Here is a 6,654-nt window from a genome sequence, read left to right as displayed (position 1 = left end):
TTTGATTTTATAAGAGATACAGGGTTGGTAAATAGAATTTAAAACGCTGTTTTCGTGCTTTGTTTATATTATTAAGTATGTAAATAATATTTGACCTTCGGTCGTCTCTTGGTCTGTAAAGATGAGCTCTCAGGAGAGACACGGAGCGGCATCATCTTCCTCCTCAGCTTGTCCCTCAAGGCAGCTTGAAGTAAGTTCGTGTTACTAAAGTAATCAATAACATCGATAAAAGTTTTATTTATTTTTGTACAGTGTGCAACAGTTCTGGCTTTATTTGACACATTTATTGTTTAAAAACTTGATAAAGTTTTGATTTATTGTTTAAAAACTTTTTATGTGTATCAAGATACAGTGTGTATAGATACAAATATAAAATAGAAATAATATGTTTGCCTAATCTTCTTTTCTTTTAATGCTACTTGTCAGGACCAAAGACAAATGTCACTTTTCCAGGTAGGCACTGAATGATGGTATATAAATTATAAAGCTTAATAGGGTAAAACTGGTTTGCTAGTCCTTATATTGACTTAAATGTCCTAAAGGGGCTGGGTTTTTTTTTGTTTTTTAAGATTTTATTGGAGTTTATACGTCGTGCTTTGTTTATATTATTAAGTATGTAAATAATATTTGACCGTCGGTCGTCTCTTAGTCTGTAAAGATGAGCTCTCAGGAGAGACACGGAGCGGCATCATCTTCCTCCTCAGCTTGTCCCTCAAGGCAGCTTGAAGTAAGTTCGTGTTAATAAAGTAATCAATAACATCGATAAAAGTTTTATTCATGTACAGTGTGCAACAGTTCTGGCTTTATTTGACACATTTATTGTTTAAAAACTTGATAAAGTTTTATTGATTTATTGTTTAAAAACTTTTTATGTATACCAAGATACAGTGTGTATAGATATAAATATAAAATAGAAATAATATGTTTGCCTAATCTTCTTTTCTTTTAATGCTACTTGTCAGGACCAAAGACAAATGTCACTTTTCTAGGTAGGCACTAAATGATGGTATATAAATTATAAAGCTTAATAGGGTAAAACTATTAATGTGCGTTAATCCTTATATTGGTTTAAATGTCCTAAAGGGTTTTTTTTTTTTTTTATTGGATTTTAATTACACATGAATGCTTACTAGGCATTGTTTATATCTGCAGGAACAAGTGCAAGAAGACATTCTACATACAGCATATGCTGACAAAGTTTAGCTTGATTTTTCGGAATGAAACTTTAGATTTGGATTACCTCCTGGATACTGCTCAGCAAGAACTGGATTTGGCAATTACTGCATCAAATCATGTCAACATCCCAGAAGCTTTAATTATGGGTCTACAGGAGCTAATCAACATAATTCATGTAAATGTAAGTTCTGAAGAAACTTCAACAACTGCATCTGATATTGTAACCTGCACTTGGGGAAACGTCGGACGCCCACGTTTGGATATCAGAAGGGATGACCTTGAGGAACTCCTTCATACTGCTCTCCCTGTAGAACATCTTTCTCGGATCTGTGGCGTTTCTAGAAGCACAATAAACAGAAGATTGAAGGAACACACCCTGTCTATCAGAGCCTGCTATTCCAACATATCAGATGAAGAACTTGATCATGTTGTGAGATCAATAAAAATAAGAATGCCACACGCTGGCTACAGACTAATGAAAGGTGAACTTTTGGCTAGAGGGCACCAGATACAGTGGCACAGGATGAAGGCCTCTATGCGACGGGTGGATGGAGCTGGAATTTTGGCCAGAATGGTTCAGCTTGGTTTTATAGCTCGCAGAAGTTACTCTGTTCCTGCACCATTGTCCCTAGTTCATGTGGACACCAACCATAAGCTAATCACGTGAATATTTTCTCTCTTACACTCACTTGCATGTACACATATACAGAAAATCTTACTTTTTTCTTTACATAATGACACATGTACACACATTAAACATGCCTTCAGATATACCCTAAACTAAATGACTGCAAACAAACAGCATAGTCTTATGTTCATATTTTTGTTTTTTAGATTCAATATTGTGACATTTGGTGGGATTGATGGTTTCTCAAGAAAGGTACTGTTGGTCAAGCTCTGACTTTGTTCTGTTTTGAAACTTAAAGGGATAGTTCCCACAAAAATGAAAACTGCCATAATTTACTCACCCTCCACTTGTTCCAAACCTATATAAGTTTCTCTCTTCTGCTGAATGCAAAAGAAGATATTTTAGGTAAACAGACAGTTGATGGTAGCCATTGACTTTAGATTTGGATTACCTCCTGGATACTGCTCAGCAAGAACTGGATTTGGCAATTACTGCATCAAATCATGTCAACATCCCAGAAGCTTTAATTACAGGTCTACATGAGCTACTATGGAAATCAGTGGCTGCTGTCAACTGTTTGGTTAGCAACATTATTCAAAATATCTTCTTTGGTGTTCAGCAGAAGAGAGAAACTCATATAGGTTTGGAACAAGTGGAGGGTATGTAAATGGTGACTTATTCTTGATTCCTGTGCATTTGCTGCAGAGCTTTTGTGGTGGAGCAGGACCTGCAAGGCAAGGTGACGGCGGCATTTGTGAAAAAAAGGGGAAACCTGAAACAAAAATATAAATAAAATCATTTTCTTACTTCTAATACAGAAATCAGATAACATTATGCTGTTAAAATGACTGCTTTTGTATTGTGTTTGTGCATCAAAGACACTGAGGATGTGAGTTTGGTCAAGTTTGTTCTGCTGGTTTCTGTTCATACAATGAAGGCTGACTTTCAGAAGCTTCAAAAGCATCATCAAAAAATGTCATGAAGCTTTTATCCAAAGTGATTTACAGTGCTCTTATTACAGGGACCTACAATCCCCTGGAACAACCTGGATTGCTCAAGGACATACTGGTGGTTTTGAACCAGCAACCTTCTGCTCACCAGTTCAGTGGTTTAGCCCACTACAAAAGTAATAAAGCTACAACAAAAAATGCATGTAATTGTAAACATGAAATTTGGCAAGAAATGGAAAGCTGACAACATGAACTGTAAAATGTTTAACTCCGTTTAAATGTGTTACAGGTAGTGGTGCTCATGGAAAGCAGCACACAAATGTTTGGAGCAGACACAGTGGCAGCCAGATTGTCCCGCATGTATGCCCCTGCTCTTGCTTCTAGGTTGTGTGGTTCAGAGAGCCGTCATCATGGTCTTCCTCATCCTCTTGCTCAACGATGTCCCCATTGAGAAGAGCGAGATTGTGAAGCACAGCGCAGCAGCAGAACTGTCTCAGCTGTGTTGAGATGGCAGTAGGATGTGGGGTTCACCATCTGTAAATACATGATTGTTAGAACAATACGTTTGAATGAAGCTTTGTTTCATCTGTTGTTGACTTGTATATGTATTTATTGTGATGCTTACTTTTATTCATTCCTTTACTCATTTATTCATGTTTATTGTTGTCAGTAAATAAAATATAAATATTTTATTAATTCATGTATTAATTGCTTGACTGAAAATTGATTGTATTCACATTGACTGCATTTGTTCAGTGTATATTTATGCATAGCTATGTCACGACAAAAAATATATTTTTTTTAATTGAACTTATAATTACATAAAAGATCAGGGAAAGATGGTTGTATCTAACAATGAACAATCATAATGACATATATTATATTCGTGTTATATTACATCCCTACTGTGTTATTCCTATGTATGTCTGCACTATCATGTATGTTTGTACTTCTGCACTGGAAGCTCCTGTCGTCACGCAATTACTGCATCAAATCATGTCAACATCCCAGAAGCTTTAATTACAGGTCTACATGAGCTACTATGGAAATCAGTGGCTGCTGTCAACTGTTTGGTTAGCAACATTATTCAAAATATCTTCTTTGGTGTTCAGCAGAAGAGAGAAACTCATATAGGTTTGGAACAAGTGGAGGGTATGTAAATGTTGAGTACATTTCAATTTTTGGGTGAACTACCACTTTAAATACCTGGTTTCACAGATAGGGCTTAGATTAAGCCAGCAGTAGGCCTTAGTTAAACTATAACTTTTAAGTAGCTTTAATAAAGGGGCTGTTTGACCATTACTAGAGGTCAAACATGCATTTTAATCTGGGATTAGGCTTAAGCCTTGTCTGAGAAACTGGGCTATATATATATATATATATATATATATATAAATAATTTGGCAATTACTGCATCAAATCATGTCAACATCCCAGAAGCTTTAATTACAGGTCTACATGAGCTACTATGGAAATCAGTGGCTGCTGTCAACTGTTTGGTTAGCAACATTATTCAAAATATCTTCTTTGGTGTTCAGCAGAAGAGAGAAACTCATATAGGTTTGGAACAAGTGGAGGGTATGTAAATGGTGAGTAAATTTTATTTTTTGGGTGAACTACCGCTTTAAATGCCTGGTTTCACAGATAGGGCTTAGATTAAGCCAGCAGTAGGCTTTAGTTAAACTAGAACTTTTAAGTAGCTTTAATAAAGGGGCCGTTAGACCATTACTGGAGGTCAAACATGCATTTTAATCTGGGACTAGGCTTAAGCCTTGTCTGAGAAACTGGGCAAAATATATATATATATATGATACTGCTTGCAACACTGGTCTCTAAAATGTATATTTAAAATGAAAGTTTTATTAAAAAAATATTTAAATCTTTCTCCTGAACCCCTTTTTTTCATAGATCCTATACCTTGATGCTGCTGAAAACAACAAGGCATCAACTGCCTTCTCATTCTTTCTGGAGGGTGTTCACAAACATGGGTGGCCTTCAAGGTAAGAACACTGTTAATAGGTGATGAGTCTTTATTTTAGGAGTCAACATCTTAACTGATGTTGTGTGATATCAGTGTCTGGTACTATATCTGCACAAAGCAAAATGTAATTCAAAGAACTTAGTGAATGATGATATTAGTTAAGCTTAGACCTTTACCAAAGCTTTTTGACTTATTGAATTCTTCACAAATGTGAGTTTTGGTATTTTTAAATCTTGCCGTGTTCTGTCTAAAAAGTGACCTATGTTTATAGTTTTTGAAAGCTAATGACTTTTAATATCCAGTTGCAAATATTTGTTAAAGTATGAAACTTAACTTTGCATGAAAATTCCCAAAATCTTTTCCAGAGTGCGTGGTGACCAGGGAGTTGAAAACGTGGACATTGCACAATGCATGTTCTCAGTACGAGGAGCTGGTCGAGGTAGCTTCATTGCCGGAAAAAGCGTTCACAATCAAAGGTGCACATTCTGATTTTTGGTTATTTCTGGTGGGGCTCAAACAATCACTTGCCTGACTTGATGACATTGTTATTAGGCATGTTAATGTGTGGCATTACAATACAGTCTGTTTGCTGTTTTGTAAGCATACTGAACAAGTATTTATTTATTTTTTTTTAAGAATTAAGCATCTGTGGTGTGATGTTTGGTCAGCTGTCACTTCAAAATACTACGAACTCCTGCATGCAATGGTAGAAGATGGAGTGTTTGATCTATCAAATGAACTACACCTCTTTTGTGTGCACTACACAATTCTTCCACAGCTGAAATCTGACCCGAAGTGCTTCATTGGGAGCTGGAACAACCATCCTATCAGAACCGAAGGTGAAATCTGACCTGAAGTGCTTCATTGGGAGCTGGAACAACCATCCTATCAGAACCAAAGGAAATCTTTCACCAAATCAGCTTTGGTGTATCGGAATGTTGCAGACACCAGTAGTTGAGCCAGATGTAGAGGTATTCTTTAATCATATAATGTCATCTATATATAATCTATAAAATTCTTAATTTCCTCTTATTTCATTAAAAACCTGTGTGAATAATTTTTTGTGTGGATCTTAAGGTATTTGGCATAACATTTAACTGTTTTTCACATTTTGCTTAATGTCTTTAAAACTAACTTTGTTACATACTCTTCAGAATGGTAGCAGACCCCTTTGTAAATGTGCCTTACTTGACCACTTGTGATTTGTATAAATTAAAACATTAATACAAGATTTGAACATGAGCAAAGTTGCATTCATGTTGTTATAAACTCATGTAAGTCATTGACAGTATTTCAAAACAGTTGGCATTTTGACCTACTTAATGTTTCTTTTATTTTGCAGATAATAGAGCAACTGTTTCAGCAGCAAACTTCTGATACTGACCCAGAAGATGGTGTGGTGGTTCCAGAGATCCAATGCCCTTTATCTGAACAGAGCCTTGCTATTCTGCAGGGATTAATTGATCCCGACATCATCACTGAACGACCGAGAGCTCTATGTCCAGTCACTTGATATTATTCAAAGACTGTGCTTTATTTAATAACATTTGACTTCTAACATTCAAAAAAGAAATAACTTTTAAAAACACGTAGTTCCATCAGAAATTTAATTCACAAGAACATATGTAAAGTTTTGGCAAAACTAACTTCATAATGTTGTGCAAATTTAAAACCTTGTAAGCCATTCTTTTGAAAAAAAAAAAAAAAAAAATTTTTTTTCTTTTTTAAAAAGAGGTCAAATTAAACAATTAAAAGGACAGGAGTGTATTAACAAATCTGTTCTAAACCCTGTAAAAGTAAGCTCCCCGTTGCACTGCAATTTTCATGTTCTCTTTAAATTAATTTAAATTTGTTAAATGTGCAGTGGGAAATGTGACTGTCTGGGTGCATGCACTGACAACAGGGTAGCAAATTCTGTG

The 6,654-nt window shown here is 35.5% G+C and overlaps 1 pseudogene; it reads left to right on the top strand.

The window, feature by feature from the left end:
* The first annotated feature begins 65 nt into the window (after positions 1–65).
* LOC107701595 (uncharacterized) lies at positions 66–6,381 on the top strand (annotated as a pseudogene).
* The last annotated feature ends 273 nt before the right edge of the window (positions 6,382–6,654 follow it).

Source organism: Sinocyclocheilus anshuiensis, unplaced genomic scaffold, assembly GCF_001515605.1.
Source record: "Sinocyclocheilus anshuiensis isolate Anshui unplaced genomic scaffold, SAMN03320099.WGS_v1.1 scaffold7470, whole genome shotgun sequence".
Classification (NCBI taxonomy): Eukaryota; Metazoa; Chordata; class Actinopteri; order Cypriniformes; family Cyprinidae; genus Sinocyclocheilus; species Sinocyclocheilus anshuiensis.
The sequence above is the reverse complement of the archived record's forward strand: the minus strand, read 5'-3'. Positions and strand labels throughout refer to the sequence as shown.